This window comes from Octopus bimaculoides, chromosome 2 (assembly GCF_046866305.1).
Source record: "Octopus bimaculoides isolate indiv1 chromosome 2, ASM4686630v1, whole genome shotgun sequence".
NCBI lineage: Eukaryota > Metazoa > Mollusca > Cephalopoda > Octopoda > Octopodidae > Octopus > Octopus bimaculoides.
In genome coordinates, this window is record NC_142929.1 from 190,356,068 (window position 1) to 190,373,567 (window position 17,500).

At 40.3% G+C, this 17,500-nt stretch overlaps 1 protein-coding gene across 1 annotated transcript in view; it reads left to right on the forward strand.

Moving 5' to 3' along the window:
• The first annotated feature begins 16,637 nt into the window (after nt 1-16,637).
• The window catches only part of LOC106873697 (uncharacterized), an 86,793-nt gene continuing 85,930 nt past the window's right edge, over nt 16,638-17,500 (forward strand). The window contains exon 1 of the mRNA XM_052965802.2: nt 16,638-17,500. This exon is cut by the window's right edge and continues 1,935 nt beyond it. The gene's annotated coding sequence lies outside the window, so the exon portion shown is untranslated.

Sequence of the window (17,500 nt, forward strand, 5' to 3'; positions counted from 1 at the left end):
CTGGGACTCGTAATTGCGTGCTTTGTGGCCCTGTAAATAAATCTATATTCGAATTTTATTACTGCACGTGAAGAACGATGACGACATTATAAACAATCTGGAAACAAGGCGAATCCGTTTACGCATCATGCATTCACATACACGCACGCGCGCACATGCAGTGTGCGTGTGCGCGTGTGCGCGTGTGTGCTTCGGCTCATACATTGCTAAGCATTTTATGACTTTCTTTGCAACCCCACCCCCACCCCTGTATTACTGCTCCTTTTTTCCTTATATCTGCTGTAGATGTTATTATTATTATTATTATTATTATTATTATTATTATTATTATTATTATTATTATTACTACTACTACTACTACTACTACTACTACTACTACTATTACTGTTATTGTTATCATCATCATCATCATCATCATCATCATCATCATCATCATCATCATCATTATTATTATTATTATTATTATTGAGTGAGAGAGCAGTGCATGCCATCAAAGTGACACTGGGGTACATATATACGAAGCCCATTATACCCATCATGACTACCAGTCTGATAAGGGTACATGCCCAATATACCCATCATGACTACCCGGTTGATAAGCGTACACCAGGCACATGCATCACAACCATATGTGCGCGATCATCATCATCATCATTATTATTATTATTATTATTATTATTATTACTATTATAAAAGCGGCGAGATGGCAGAATCGTTAGCACGCCGGACGAAATGCTTGGCGGCATTTCTTTCGGAAATTACGTTCTAAGTTCAAATGCCGCCAAGAACAGCTCTGCCTGTCATGCTTTCGGCGTCGTTAGAATAAATTTCAGTTGGGCACTGCGAACGATCAAATCGACTAGCCGCTCCAATCCAAATCGCTAGCCATGGGGCAAAATTTGAAATCATTATTATTAGGGTTGTGTAAAGGCGACGAGCTAACAGAGCGGTTAGCACGCCGGGAAAATACTTGGCGGTATTTCGCCAGTCGCTACGTTCTGAGTTCAAATCCCGCCGAGGTCGCCTTTGCCTTTCATCCTTTCGGAGTCGATAAATTAAGTACCAGTGATACACTGGTGTCGATGTAATCGTGTAGTCTCCTCCCCACAATTTAGTAGAAAGGATTATTGTTAAGGTTGTGTAAGGCGGCGAGCTGGGAGAATCGACAGGATGCCGGATGAAATGTTTATCGATATTTCGTCCGTCTTCGTTCATTAGGGGTCGATGAAATAAGTACCAACTGAGTAATCGACTTCCCCCTCCCCTCAAAAGATTGCTGGCTTTGTGCCTGTAGGATTATTATTACAATTGTTGTTATTCTTGTTGTTGTCTGTGTGAATGCGCGTGGCTCAGTGGTTAGGGTACTCGGCTCACGATCGCTTGGTCGTGAGTTCAATTCCTGGGGACGCGTTGTGTCCTTGAGCAAGACACTTTATTTCACGTTGCTCCAGTCCAATCAGTTGGCAAAAATGAGTAGTACCTGTAATTCACAGGTAGTCAGCCTTGTCACATTCTGTGTCACATCGACTCTCCCTGAAAACGACATTATGGGTGCACGTGTCTGTGAGGTACTCAGCCACTTGCACGTTAATTGCACCAACAGGCTCTTGCTTTGATCGAATCAACTGGAACACTCGTCGTCGTAGCTGACGGAGTACCAGTTGTTATTGTCTGTTGTAATGGTTTATTTTTTTTGCCTCATAGCTCTTTATTTGTTATTCTGCTCTTTGTCGTCGTCATCGAACATTTGTTAAAGAACTGTCGAAGCAAAAACATAACAACCACCACATGATATCCTAGAGTTCTGCAATATTTGTGTTTATAACATAGAGTAACGTATAACGTAATGAGATACGATTTAATCTAATCCATTGTGTGTGACATCGTACAGAAATGTTTGAAGCAAAATAAAATTGTTTATTTCGTTTTTTTTTTTTTGCATTTTATTTACTGCGTTTCATAAATGAAACAAAACGCGGCGTACGAATCGCAAATTCCAGCAATGCATCATTCTTAACTTGCTTCTGTCAAGCATTGTTTTAAAAATTAGCATTTTACATCAGGCAAAGAACTTTCTATTGCGTGTCAGCAATATTTAAGGGCTTAGAAAGGGAACAGGCAGCACCCTCTTAAGAGGTCTTTGAGATTAGTGAGAATGAGGAAGTTGTTCTCAGATCGAAAGCTTCATCTAAAGTTTGTTTGTTTTGTACCACAGCCTTGCGCATCACACATATATTGTGCTCCAGCCTGGCGGCTGAAACGTGTACAATATGAGCAGTATTTACTGGTGCCTTCTAAGCGTTCTATTCAGTTGAGAGTCTTCTGCTTCGAATCTGGTATTGAAGAAATCAGCTTGAAATGCATACAGCAGTCCATAGGGGAGCCCTCTAAACTGACTTTGGTGTGTTTACACCATTTACCTGAAAGGAAAATCTTTCACCGTGGCAAACCCTACTGAAAATGCCTCCTTACGGGTCAAATATGTCCCAAACATATACGAACCGATTTAAAAGTTTGTTTTGCACCATGGCTTCGAGCGCCACCTACATATTTGATCTGAATCTTTGAAAACTGTCTGGATTCTGCTAAAGATCTCTCCCCCACCGATACTAAGATATGGATTAACCTGGCCATGATTTATGTCTAATACTCAAATATGGTTAACTATCTATTCCGCCAGCGGGCTTCCGCACAGTATCCACCAACCTGTATATGGGGGTGCATTATCCAATGTCCTCCTGTTTTGAACACGATAGTATCTGATTTTAGAGAGATTTTGCCTGTTTTATGATGTTGGTTCAAATACCAAAGAGAATGATTTAACGGTTAACAAGCTGGCTCTGCAATCATGCCGTTTAGGTTTAGGTTCCATTCCAGTTAGTGCACAGCACTTTGGTCAAGTGTACTCTACTTCAGCCTTCGGTCAACTCAGTTCTTGTAGATCAAACAGAACCGACGGAGATTGGGTGATATACTGGTGAGTGAGCTGTAACCTGTTATTGAAAGGACCCAGTCCTGGTACAGAAAGTCTAGCTGAGAAAAAACGTATAGCTGTTCATGGACTTCTGATCCATTTACATTGTTATACAGTAATGAAACAGCCGAGTCGAGAAGGCCTATCATCAAATTTACTCCTACCATATCTGTCTCGTTTTTCTCGTTGTAATAAATGAAAAGACCATTATTACCCACTGAACCCTCTTCTAGTCAAATGACCCACACACTGTCCACTGTGTACTCTTCTCTATTTTAAACAGTAAGCTATAGTTTGGAAAGGTTTGTTAAAAGCAGATCAATGACAATTCAAATGTTTATAAAAAAAAAACATGCTAGTTTCGTATGTTGCAATGTCGTTTTGCTACAAAAAAAAGTGTCCTTAAAGCATCTTTGTAAAATTATGGAAGCGCAAATAATTGAAGAATCTTTGGTCGTGTTCAGTGTAAATAAAATATGCCGTGGTGAAGCTGATGAGATCTTGAAGTTAATAACAATTTCCAGTGACTAGATTAAAACACAGAAGAGTGATGAAATGATAAATGCTTCGTAAAGTGAATATGTCAAACCACCAAACTCAGAAATGTTTTAATACAAGTGAAAGCACCGAAACTGCAGACCCAACACAAATTCTGTTATGTTCGATAACTTTATGAAAATAAATTCCGCATAGCCTTGCTTTTGTTCGGTCTTGCTACTGCAAGTGAAACAGAATACAGATTCTCTAAGCTTTACTAATTTTTCTAGCCAATATCTATCACAGAGTAAGATTGCCGTATGCATAGACGTTACTGCTAACATGACAGGAAAACGCAGTAGGTTTAATATCAGTTAAACAATAGCATGACAATTATTTTCTGCAAATACGTTGCGTTATTCACCGACAAAATTTAGCGTTAAAAGAAAATGGGCCAAGATTGGTCAGTCATTGCGGAAACTATCACCCAGATCGTGAATTTCATTAAACCTAATCCAAGTAATGTTAGCTTGGTTTCTGGGTGATGTAATGCGACAGAAACTTGTAACAGAAACTTACTGGTGTCGTCAGAAGTGAGATGGCTATCGCAACAAATGATTCCTCAAAGGGAATCACACTTTGGAGCTTCAGGATGAAGTCATTGATTTTCTTTTATCTCAGAAAAATATCAGATTTAGTTAATTTTCTAAATGGAAAGATTTATGTTCTATTTATCTTCTATCGTTGAGATCTTTGATAAAGTGAATGCTCACCACTTGCCCCTTCAGGGAGAGAAATCAAATCTGTTTCTGTAAAATGGAGGGAAAAATTAGTGCATTTTGTGGGAAACTGGGAAATTGATATACTGAACTATCAGCAAAGAATTACCTACCGTTTCCATTTTCAGAAGCCAAAGAAATCATAAACGCTACCAGAAATACCTTTCTTGTAGATCTAAAAAGAAATTTTTATATCTTTGAGTATAAATGCTTCTGTGTGACTCCTGATAAAATTAGAATTTGGAAAGTGAATCGGTTTATGTGTGAAAGGGAAGTTTGACAAGAATTAAGACAAGAAATTGATAGGAAAACTGATGTTATTTCGAAAATGTTGATTCAGGCTTTTAATTTTGCAAGTATTATCTTAGAGTGGATATATATCTGCTCAGTCGTACCCATATAACTCAATATTGTCCAAATAACTCAACTGTACAAAAGAAAATGCTTAGCAATGCCAAGATTACTCAACAGTAATCGTGTTGCTCAAAAGTACCCAAATACCTCAGCTCTACACACATTACTCAACGCAACCCGAATTACTCAACAGCAACAAAATATTCATCACTGCTCACTTTTCTCAACAGTATACAAATTACTCAGCGGCACTCGACTGGTTCAGCAGTACGCAAGCGACTTTTCCATCCATTGCTTTCTCCAAATGTCCTGAAGAAGGGGTCATAACCCCGAAATATAGAAATACAAGCTAAAACTGCAACTTTGTTTTGTTTTCCTCTCCTTTTCTTTTTGTAATTTACTTCGTACCCCTCCCCCGCATTGTTCCGGTCTTACCCAATAAATCGCTTTAAGGTAATATCACAGAATGTGTTACCAAAACTACTCCATTGTGTGTGTGTGTGTGTGTGTGTGTGTGTGTGTGTGTGTGTGTGCGTGTGTGCGTGTGTGTGTTTATGTTTGTCCCCCACCACAGCTCGACAACTGGTGTTGGTGTGTTTACGTTCCCGTAACCTCGCGCTTCGGCAGAAGAGACCGATAGTGTCTTTAAAATCGCTTTAAAATGATGAAAATAAATACTTGAGTCTATTCGTTCGACTGAAAATTCTTCAATGTGGTGCCCCAGCATGGTCGCAGTCTAATGACTGAAACAACTCAAAGATAAAAGATTAAAGATAAATACACGGAACAAATCCAGATGTGTTTCAATCGTATCCTGCCATCGTCAGTGAAGTATAAACTTCACCACACATACGAAGTAGCGATGAGGTAACTGGTAAACAGACTGGTTTCAAGTTTGGGCACAAAACCAGCAACGTCAGGGTGGGAGTAAATCAATTACATTGTCCCCAGTACACAACTGGTACATAAGTAATCGACTCCGAAAGGATTGACGGTAAAATCAACCTCAGCGGAAATTGAGCTCTGAGCATTATGAATGGCGCAATGCCGCAAAGCATTTTGTCTGTCGCAGTAAACATTCTGCCAACTCGCTGCCATAAATTAATAAATACAGGGTGCGATAGGTAAATTGTTGCCATTCTATATTAATTTTGCATATGCGCATTGTTTTGTTTTGTTTTTTTCTATTTTGTCGACTACACAGTATAATAGAATCAGTTAGACAGCGTCTGTGAGAAAAACAGCACCATGACACAATTCACTCCGCCAGAAATTTGGAAACAAGATGCTGTATTATTTGGCATTCGCGCCAGAAGCTCAAATACGAACATTTCAGAGTGTTTAGCTGTCAATTTGAAGACAGTGCAACCTGAGGACATGTACCGAGAGTGGTAAAAATCAAACACCCAATCAACATCATGGTGTTTGGAGTGATCACTAGTAATGGAAACGTTCTGCCTCCATTCATCTTCCCACGCGGCCTCGCACTCAACACGGAGGCCTACATCAAGTGCTTGGAGGAAGTAGTGCTACCCTGGGTGAAGAGGGTGGTTGCTGGGAGACCCTATGTCTGGCAACAAGACTCTGCACCATGCCACACAAGCAGGAGAACCCAGTCATGGCTGTCAGACAATTTCTGCGACCACATCACCCCTAACATCTGGCCACATAACTCCCCACACTGCAACCCCCTTGATTATTATGTGTGGGACACAGTTGAGTGAGAGACCAACAAAATTCCTTGTAACACCAAAGATGAACTGAAGGCAAGGATTATGGCAGCATTGACCAACTTAAATAAGGAGACCGTCCAGAGGAGTTGCAGGAGATTCCGAAGTCATCTGGAGGCTGTCGTTGAAGCCAATGGCGATTTCATTGAATAAATTTACTCTTTAGTATTTCAAGATATTTTTATGTAATTTTGATAAATATATCAGTTAAAATGAGATGTCAGCGTTATTTTCATTTTTGTGTATTTTAGACCAGTGTTACTCAAGGTGCCGGTCCGCGAGACATCCCTTGCCGGTACGTGACACACGTTCCAGAAAAGAAAGAGGCATTATAAGATGCTTATAAAATGCTTATGTAATATTGTATTATTTGAAAGATAAAGAAAAATTGTCAACATTTATTATATTCATTACATATATTGTTTCCCGTATAAATTAATATTATTAAGAAATATTACCTGTCCCAAGCACATTTGGAAAAAAAAAGACTGCCCGTACGCCACATCAGATAGTTTGAGAAGCACTGATTTAGACGACAATCTATTCACCCCGCACCCGGTATATATATATATATATATATATATATATATATTCCTACTCTAGGCACAAGGCCCAAAATTTTTGGGGAGCGGGCCAGTCGATTAGATCGACTCTAGTGCACAACTGGTACTTAACTTTTCGACCCCGAAAGGATGAAAAGCAGAGTCGATTTTGGTGGAATTTGAACTCAGAGCATAAAGACAGAAGAAATACCGCTAAGCATATCGCCCGGCGTTCTAACGTTTCTGCCAGCTCGCCGCCCTGTATATTAACAAGGTTGGGAAAGAACAATAGAACTGTTATGAGAAGAGATAACTAAGTGACGTCATCAGTGTGTTGGCTTTTTTTCTTCAGCTTCGTCCATTAAATATGTTCACGCTAACTTTTCACTGAATTTCTCAAAATAGATATATCGGTTATTTATTTTATGTCAATAAAAATGGGAAATATCATCCATAGCTGGATTTTAACGAATGTAGTAGTAAATGTAATAAATGCAATAATGCATATTGTTATTATGTTTGTTGTTTTTGCCGTTGCTGCTGCTGTTGTTGTCGTTGTATCGGTGTTGTGACATTTTGCAATATCAAGAAAATGCACACACACAAATATGTATGTACGTATGTATGTATGTATGTATGTATATATGTATATATATATATATATATATATATATATATATATATATATATATATATATATATATATATATATATATAAGCGTTCGTATAGTAAATATGTTTTCGTGTGTGTATATGTGCGGGAAAGAAAAATGTGGAAAGTGTGTGTTAGTATTATGTGTAATACATATTAGCATGTTTTGCAAGCATAGATACACATAGAACACACACACACACACACACACACACACACACACACACACACACACACACATGAAACAACTTTTCTTACAATTATACTGATGACACGACAAACACGTAAATCGATAGATAGACAGGCAGACAGGCAGACGCCTACTTACCAACCTACATACGTACGTACACGCATACATATATGAATGCAGAACTACATACAATCATATATACACACATGCATACATACATACACACACATACATATATACATACATGCATACACACGTGCATATATACATTCATATATGTATACATACATGTATGCATACATACATGCATACATACATGCATACATACATACATACATACATACATACATTCCTACATACATGGCGCTAGCTTTTCTTTCGCACACAGTTATATAGAAGACACGAGTGTGTTTGCTTTAGATGTTTTTTTGTTTTTTTTGTAAGAGATTTTTCCTATTTTCTTTATTATTTCTTTCTATTAAGTTTCGAACAATAACGCTACGAAGCTGCATTAACGTTTCTAAATCTCCTCGGTCTTATCTTCTAAATGAAGTCGTTATTACCGGCGAAAGGAGCCATTGTAGCACATTACAATGCAGGACATTAAATAGAAAAGGCCTTAGTTGATAAAACAACCATCGTAAATAGAAATTAATACAAAAGGCTTAAACGCTTAGTAATGGAAGCATTATAAATAGAAGAATACAACGCAAAATTTAACGCAGAGATACACCATCCTTGTATTAATCTAAGAACTGTCACTTTTTAACGAAAATATAAATCTGACGTTGATGATTTTCTCAGTCAGAATGTCATTGCCACGATCCTTGATGTCCGCTATAAAACGCCGCAATGAATAAAAAGTAGCAGTGAAAAAAAACGCCAAAGAAATTGTGTGACCAAAAAGATTCAGAAATATTGATGGTCTTCCAACGATAATTTTCGAAACTACGTATTGTGGACTAGTTAGGATATAAGAAAGAATTTAACTCCAATATAGCAGTATGTGTGTGTATATTTAGTTGCGTATATAAACATGTGTGGTGAGAGGCTTGCTTGCCAACTACATAGTTCCGGGTTCAGTCCCACTGCGCGGCACCTTCGGCAAGTGTTTTCTGCTATAAGCTCGGGATGACCAAAGCCTTGTGAATGGATTTGGTAAACGGAACTAAAAGCTTGTCGTATGCATATGCGTGTGTGTGTGTGTGTGCGTGCGGGCGTGTGTGTATGTATGTGTGCGTGCGCGCGTGCGTACGTATTTGTGTATGTATGTGCGCGCTTATGTGTGTGTGTTCGTGCGTGCGTGCGTGTGTGTGTGTGTGTGTGTGTGTGTGTGTGTGTGTGTGTGTGTGTGTGTTTGTCTGTCTGCTTTTGTATCCCACCACAGCTCGATAAAAGATAAAAGATTTACAGATGGCAAATCTGAACACGACATGCTCTGCTAAGTTCTTTTGAGAGATAAGTTTGTTTTTTGTGACAATAAGAATATTCAAGAACGATGTACAAGGAGGAAGATGAAGTCGCTGTTTAGATCAGGTGCTTACCGTATCTGCTTCTTACTATTTGTGTGAATGAATGTTATCCATAATGATTGAAAAGAGTCGCGATATATTTGGAAGCAGGAAATATTCTATACACATCACAAACATACATGCATGAGAATACATACATAAAACAAAAATACAAATCTGCACATATACATGCATACATACATACATACATACATACATACATACAAAAATACCCGGCTACTGATGTTGAAATTCCGAGAAAGTAGCCTTGGATCTAGGTTAGAAACCGGCTCGTTCTCTATTGGCAAGAAATCTTGAAATAAAACTGAACAATGTCATACATACATACATACATACATACATACATACATACATACATACATACATATCCTAACGACACCTGGGAACTTCCACAGAAACACTGATGTTGACTGGCTCTACCTACGAAGAATGAAGGTGGTAAAGGACTGAGATCAGTGCAGACGGCCTTCAAATGCCGCATGGTATCACTCAGGCAGCACCTGCTAAACAACAGCAGCAAAAATAAATATATCAATACAGTCGTGAATAGTGAAGTGAGCAACATTGTACGAGTTGGTAGTGAACTCCTCAAAAAACGCTCTCTTTCTGATGATCTCCTATACAGTCCCAAAACAGCTGGGCTTTCTTACCTCAGAAAAGACCTGGATGGAAAGCACTCAGCATACGAAAAAAGGACTATGCATGAGTATGTTAACCGGAAGCTTGAAGAAAACAGTAAAATTGACACAAAGTGCAGCCTCTCTTGGACACAAGACCACTACATCACATCACAAAGTACCCGGTGAACAAGAGAGGCGGTGACGCTCTTGTAATGCCAAAGTGCAACTGCATGTGCAACTGCATGTGCAACTGCATGTGCAACTGCATGTGCAACTGCATGTGCAACTGCATGTGCAACAGCATGTGCCCAATAATCGCCCCCAGTGTATCACTAGTATCTTATGTATACATGCATGTATATATATATATATATATATATATATATATATATATATATATATATATGTGCATTTATAAATTTTAGATGCCATTTATGTTTACTTCTCATACACACGCCACACCAATGACCCAGTCGGAATGATGGGCTGAATTGGATTGGGTACTTGCATATTTATGGTATCCTACCAACATTTGATGTCTTCAATGTTTATTTTACTGTCAGCTCTATGTCACTGTACCCCTAACCATTTCTAGCGTACTACGAGTACCTTGACTGTTTATGACTCCGCTTAAGAATACATACATGTGTGTGTGTGTGTGTGTGTGTGTGTGTGTGTGTGTGTGTGTGTGTGTGTGTGTGTGTGTGTGTGTGTAAAATTAACAGAATGAGATTTTAAAAATCCAAGGTTGGAATAGTTTTCAGAATATTTATCAATGCTCTTTATAAATGTTCTGAAAACTATTCACAGCCTGGATTTTGTATCTCATTCTGTTAATTTTTTATATATACGCATGCAACACGACCTACGTTGGACTCCTTATTACTGAAACTGGAGCTTAACTATCGTCTGTCCGATAGCATTACCTGACACCTTTGGGGCTTCTTGACATTAATACCTCTCAAACCCTCGATATATATATGTATATATTCTTTATTTATGGACCTACCTTTAGTTTCATGCGATACATTACAATTATCAAACGTCCCACTTAAAAATGTCGGTAATCCGTCTCCATTTGGGATGTGGCTGCGTGATATTACACGAGACTTTACGAGGGGTGTTGTGAAAGTCATTTATCCAAGGTATAGTACAGTGGGAAACAACCCGAAAGTACGTAGTTAGAAAACGAGCTTTTGAACAACAGAACAAAAATTAATTCATAAAATCTTGTTCAATATTTACAAACTATATTGAGATATACAGTAAAGGAAAATAATATTCGGCAAGCATAGTTGTGTGGTTGGCCACTTTACCGCCACGCAGTACCTCGAGTAAGTAGTTTTTTACTATAAGTATCGACTGACCATCAATACCTTGGAATTGAATTTTGTAAGGGGGTGGAAAACTATATATGGAAGACTGAAGTATATACATACGCACAATCACACAGATACATATGTATCGGTGTGGGTGCATTGTTGTGCTTGAGTCTGTCTCTTAAGTAACCAGTGTTAGTTTGTTTATATCCTCGTGATTTGACAGATCAGCAAAAAGTTCCTGACATACAATTAAGTAGCTGGGTGCATTTGAATGACTAAATCTTTCAAGGGAGTGCCCTAGCATGGCTGCAGTCCAATGATTGAAACAAGGAAAAGAATTAAAGATACACGTGATTGCATTGGTTTCAAAATTTGGTACAAGGCCAGCAATTTCAGAGGAGAGGGTAAGTCGATTAGATCGACACCAGTGTATCACTAGTATCTTATGTTATGGACCCCGGAAGGATGAAAGGCAAAGTCGATCTCGGTGGAATCCTTTCCAAACTATGAGGGGAGGGGGGCAACTGAGACATGTTTCGCTTTATTGATACTCTTCAGCGTAAATACAACTTCATATTTAATGAAACATAAGTGGATGAATTGCAGAATGAACACAAGAGAAAGTGAATTCGTTGGTATAAAAAGATTTAAGCCTAACAGCTAACATTCTTTTGAAATGAGATGTCGACCCTAAAATAAAATCAATGGAAAGCATTTTATCACAATCCGCCAGGTCCGCCGCCAGGTCCGCCACCTTGTGTCCAGACATACAAATATGGTAGACTTTCCAGTTCACGGTGCGTTGCGCTGCATGAATACAATCAATCAGGCTCCTGTTTCCGATTCATTCTTTTATGTCGTCTGCCTACAAATGTCATTGACGGCCTCTCTTACCTTCTCCCCCCTCCACACTTACGATGGTCGAAGGCAACGACTCGTGACGCATCGTATATCCAAAATATAATAGCTTTGTGGATTTGAATCTCGATATCATTAAAAAGACAAAATTCTTTCAGGAGGATTATCGTTTTTCAGACTATTAATTTCATCTTTAGAAACGAAAAGAAAAAATATTTGAATCTGAGCATTTTTAGGTTCTTTTCTTTGTTCTTTTTTTTTTCCCCCTCTCTAGCTGTAAATATCTGTTAAAAAATATTTATCAAGAAAGTTGAAGTTATTAGTTCAAGATATTATAATTAACAATAATTCCCCTCAGATATTTAATAATTTATTTCGGATATGCAGTAACAAAAACAAAAAACGCATACAAGTAATATTAGCTGAAGGCCAATATTATTTAAAAATGAGAGTATTAAATCTATCATCACGTGATCACGTGATCGACCGGACTATTGAATATTGTTATACATCGCTGGTCACAAATAAGCTTTGCCTCATTTTAGCTTTCGAAAGCTGCAGTTCGCTGGCCGGGTGACCAGGTCAACATTCCCCCTGTCGGAAGGCTATTCCATCGTAGGTTACTCTTTGACAGCTGAATGGACCGGAGCAACGCTGAAATGGAGTGTTTTGCTCAAGAACACATTGTACCGCTCGGTCTGGAAATCGAACCCACGATCACTAGATCATGAGTGGTACACCCTTACCACTAGGCCACGCGCCTTCATTAAATTTATCATACTATCACTAGTGTAGCTAGAATGTGTGCCACCCGGGATGGCCCTTCATTACTCTATCAAGTTTTTGGTTTTAGTACACTAATCCACTAGTTCCCAAATTTTTCAGGTTGTGCCCCCTTCACACTCATGCCACATTTCTAGTGCCCACCACCACCACCACCACCACACTCAGCACCACAAACATGGACCACTTTCTGCGGCAAATTCAAAACAACAGTATTTCACATATAGAACTTAACCTAATTATTATGTACCCATTATTTGGGGGGGGGGGGTCCTTTTGGTCACCCTATTATTGTCCCACTTTTCTTCAACGCCCCTCTTGATCTTCCCGCCGCCCACAGAGGCGGGGCAGTACCCTCCATTTTGGGAACCACTGCACTAATCCTACAACTCTGAGCTCGGAAGTTGCGGCCATACTGGAGCACCGCCATTAACCTTGCTACACTTTCACCACTTGAAACCTCCTCTGATATGTGGCGTTTTGGTAAATGAGGGAGTTTGATGCAGCTGCCCTCAAATGTGTTTCGTGCCGCGTGATAGTTCCATCCAGAACACTTGACAGGGGAGGTCCAGTTTTATTTTGAAGACACCTACATCCACCCCATAAAGATCTCTCAGGCTTTTGGGAAAGGGGCTATTGAAGAGCTGGTCTTGCATCTTGATGGCGATGTTGCGATCTTTGGCACTATGTTATGGAAAGCCATTCGGAAGTAAATATTTCTTGCAGAGTTCACTTCCGGTGTCTATGGCGTTGTTCTCTTAAGTTTCTATCTTTTATCTTTAACTTGTTTCAGTCATTAGACTGCGGCCATGCTGGTGCACTGCGTTGAAGAATTTTTAGTCAAATGAATCGAACACAGGACTGATTATTAATATCATTATTATTATTATTATTATTATTATTGTAAATCCTGGTACTTATTCTATCCATTCTTTAGCCGAACCGCTAAGTTACGGGAACGTAAACATACCAACACCAGTTGTCAAGCGATGATGGGAACAAACACAGACACAAAAACACGCGCGCACACAAACAAGAATAATAATAATAATAATAATAATAATTTTTCCACAAGGGCAACAATTTTGGGGGTGGGGATGAGTCAATTACAACTGGTACTTATTTTATCGACCCCGAAAGGATGAAAGGGAAAGTCGACCTCGGCGGAATTTGAACTCAGAACGTAAAAACGGACGAAAAGCCGCAAAGCATTTTTCCCGGCGCGCTAACGATTCCGGCTGCTTCACTTACATTCCCCACTCTTTAATTAATCATCACTTTTAAAACAACCTCATTCCCTAATTGAACCAATTAACAAACACTAAAACGGTTCACGTGATTCTTCAAACTGCAGCAAGTTGAATAACTCGCAAAATGTTTTAGATTCTTCAGTCTCATTCAAAGACATCCAACATTCAATTCTCTCGCAGAATTCTATCGCTTTTATAATTAAATAACTTATTAACATAATTGACACATTACTTATTGCAACAGAGTGTGATAGTTATTTTTATAATTTTCTAGTATTTAGTTGTTAATTTCATTAATTTTTATACACTGTAGGCGCAGGAGTGGTTGTGTGGTAACGTAGCTTCCTTACCAACCACATGGTTCCGGGTTCAGTCCCACTGCGTGGCACCTTGGGCAAGTGTCTTCTTCTATAGCCTCGGGCCGACCAAAGCCTTGTGACTGGATTTCGTAGACAGAAACAAAGAAGCTCGTCGTATAAATATATATGCGTGTATGTGTGTGTGTGTGTGTGTGTGTGTTGTGTGTATGTTTGTGTGGCTGTGTTTGAACCCCCCCCCCACCTAATATCGCTTGACAACCGATGCTAGTGTGTTTACGTCCCCGTAATATAGCGGTTCGGCAAAAGAGACCGATAGAATAAATACTAGGCTTACAAAGAATAAGTCCTGGGATCTATTTGTTCGACTAAAAGCGGTGCTCCAGCATGGCCGCAGTCAAATGACTGAAACAAGTAAAAGAATTTTATATATATGTGTGTGTGTGTGTGTGTGTGTGTGTGTGTGTAATAGATCTCTCTAAGCCGTCGAGTTGGCAGAATCGTTAGCACGCCGGGCGAAATGGACAGTTCTACCTCCCAGTGAATGCATGGGTGGGGGAGCAGGGGGTGCAAGTGCATCCCCTGGAATTTTTGCGGGGTGCAAAATCAAAATTTGCACCCCCACCCCTATTTCTATGTATAAAAAATATTTTATATTTTACTTATTTATATATATTATGAATCATTTGATATTTAATATAATATTATATAATTTGTATACAATACTATAATATTATAATAAATTCATAGCGTCCCCTAATCCACTGCCTTCCTCCTAACGTCTCCTTTTTCTCTACCCCCCCCCCCCCCCCCACACACACAACCCCTCACCCCTTAGACACCAGCGCCCACCTGGACTGTCTCAACTCTCACCGGCAAGAGTGGGGGCAGTAGCGCCCACTTTGAGAACCTAAGGCTTAGGTGGTTAGGGTAATCCTGGATCTGAAGGGTTTCGGATGACACAATAGAATGTTCTGTCCCTATCTCTCGGTTGAAAGAGATCTGGCTGCTATTTCTAGTAGGTCAAATGACCACACAGTGACTCCCCCAACAGCGTTGCTGATACTCATTGCTGTTGTTGTTGTTGTTTAACCCCAAGTAAACTCTTGTCCAGTTAACCTGTGATCAACACGTCACCAGCCATGATAGTTGGAGGTCTCTCCTGCATCAGGACTGCACCATCACATACTTTGTGTATACTTCATTGCGTGGAGGCGCAATGGCCCAGTGGTTAGAGCAGCGGAGTCGCGGTCATAAGATCGCGGTTTCGATTCCCAGACCGGACGTTGTGAGTGTTTATTGAGCGAAAACACCTAAAGCTCCACGAGGCTCCGGCTGGGGATGGTGGTGAACCCTGCTGTACTCTTTCACCACAACTTTCTCTCACTCTCACTTCCTGTTTCTGTTGTGCCTGTAATTCAAAGGGTCAGCCTTGTCACACTGTGTCACGCTGAATATCCCCGAGAACTATGTTAAGGGTACACGTGTCTGTGGAGTGCTCAGCCACTTGCACGTTAATTTCACGAGCAGGCTGTTCCGTTGATCGGATCAACTGGAACCCTCGACGTCGTAAGCGACGGAGTGCACACACACACACACACACACACAATACATTTTATCGCATTTCGCTGTCTTTTCCATTTCGTTCTCTTCATCTTTTATGTAAATCCCCACTCAAATTGTGTGTCCTTGTGATGTCCCCTTCCCCTGTGCCCCCGTGGCTAATAAAACATATCATTGTTATTACTATCACAACCGTGCCAGATGACTACCGATGCAGTCCTAAAAAAGACCCCCTAAAAACTTAACTGTGCCGACATATCATGGCTGGTGACGTCATGATCACGGGTTAACTGGATCAGAGTTTACTTGGGGTCAAACAACAACACCAACAACAGCAATGAGTATCAGCAACGCTGTTGAGGGAGTCACTGTGTGGTCATTTGACCGACTAGAAATAGCAGCCAGATCTCTTTCAACCGAGAGATCGAGGCAGGACATTTTGTTGTGTCATCCGAAATACACTTACAAAAAAAAAAAAAAGACGGGGTGGTCGTGACTGGAATGCTTCTAATTCTATGCCTGGTGGATTCAATCTAACGTCAACAATGAGGGGGCAACACCATTCCTACCTCCATTACCGTTGTGAGAACTATAGCACCACCATCACCACCATCACCACTACCACGGCTACTTCCAACACCACCGACAACAACAACAACAACGTCGACTCTGTCTCCACCGCCACCGCCACTGACAGCACCACCACCGGCAGCACCAACACCGCCTGGTCGCTGAACCATTCAACAGGTCTCTATCCAGTCACTAGAAATAGCAGCCAAATTTCGTTCGAATTACGCTCTACCATCCACAGAAAGGACAACAATAACAACAACAACAATAACAACAACAACAACAATAACTACACTTTTACAGCAACTGCAACTACCATCATCATCATCATCATCACTAACAAGAAAATACCACTTAACTGCTACTACTACTACTACTACAAAGCACACCATAACGACGTTCTCCCTCACCACCACCATCATCATCATCATCATCATCATCACCATCGCCACCACCACCACCATCACAGCATCATCATCATCACCCTCATCATCATTGTCATCATCATCACAGCATCATCATCATCATCACCAACAGCCGCAACAACAGTAACACGATGAAAACCACTCCTACCATCGTAATCATTGTCAACAACCGCCACCACCACCACCACCATCATCATCATCATCATCATCACCACCATTTCTGCGACGACGACCACCAACACCACCACCACCGCCGCCACGAAGCCACCAATCGTCACCTTGCTACTCCCACGTCAGTCCTTCCCCTAACCCCCCACCCCTTCTCTAACCCAGAATTGTCATATACACCCCCATCGCCGCCACCACCACCACCACCACCACCACTGTCCGCCCTCTGACACTTGCTTTCCTCCCCTTCCTCCTCCTTTCACTCATTCCTCGTCGGTTTTTTTACCCGAAACTGTTAGATCCCCCCCCCTTCCTTATATTAGCGTTCCTCAAACTACTCCTCATTCGTCACCGCCACCACAGACCACCGTCGCCACCGCCACCACCGCCATCA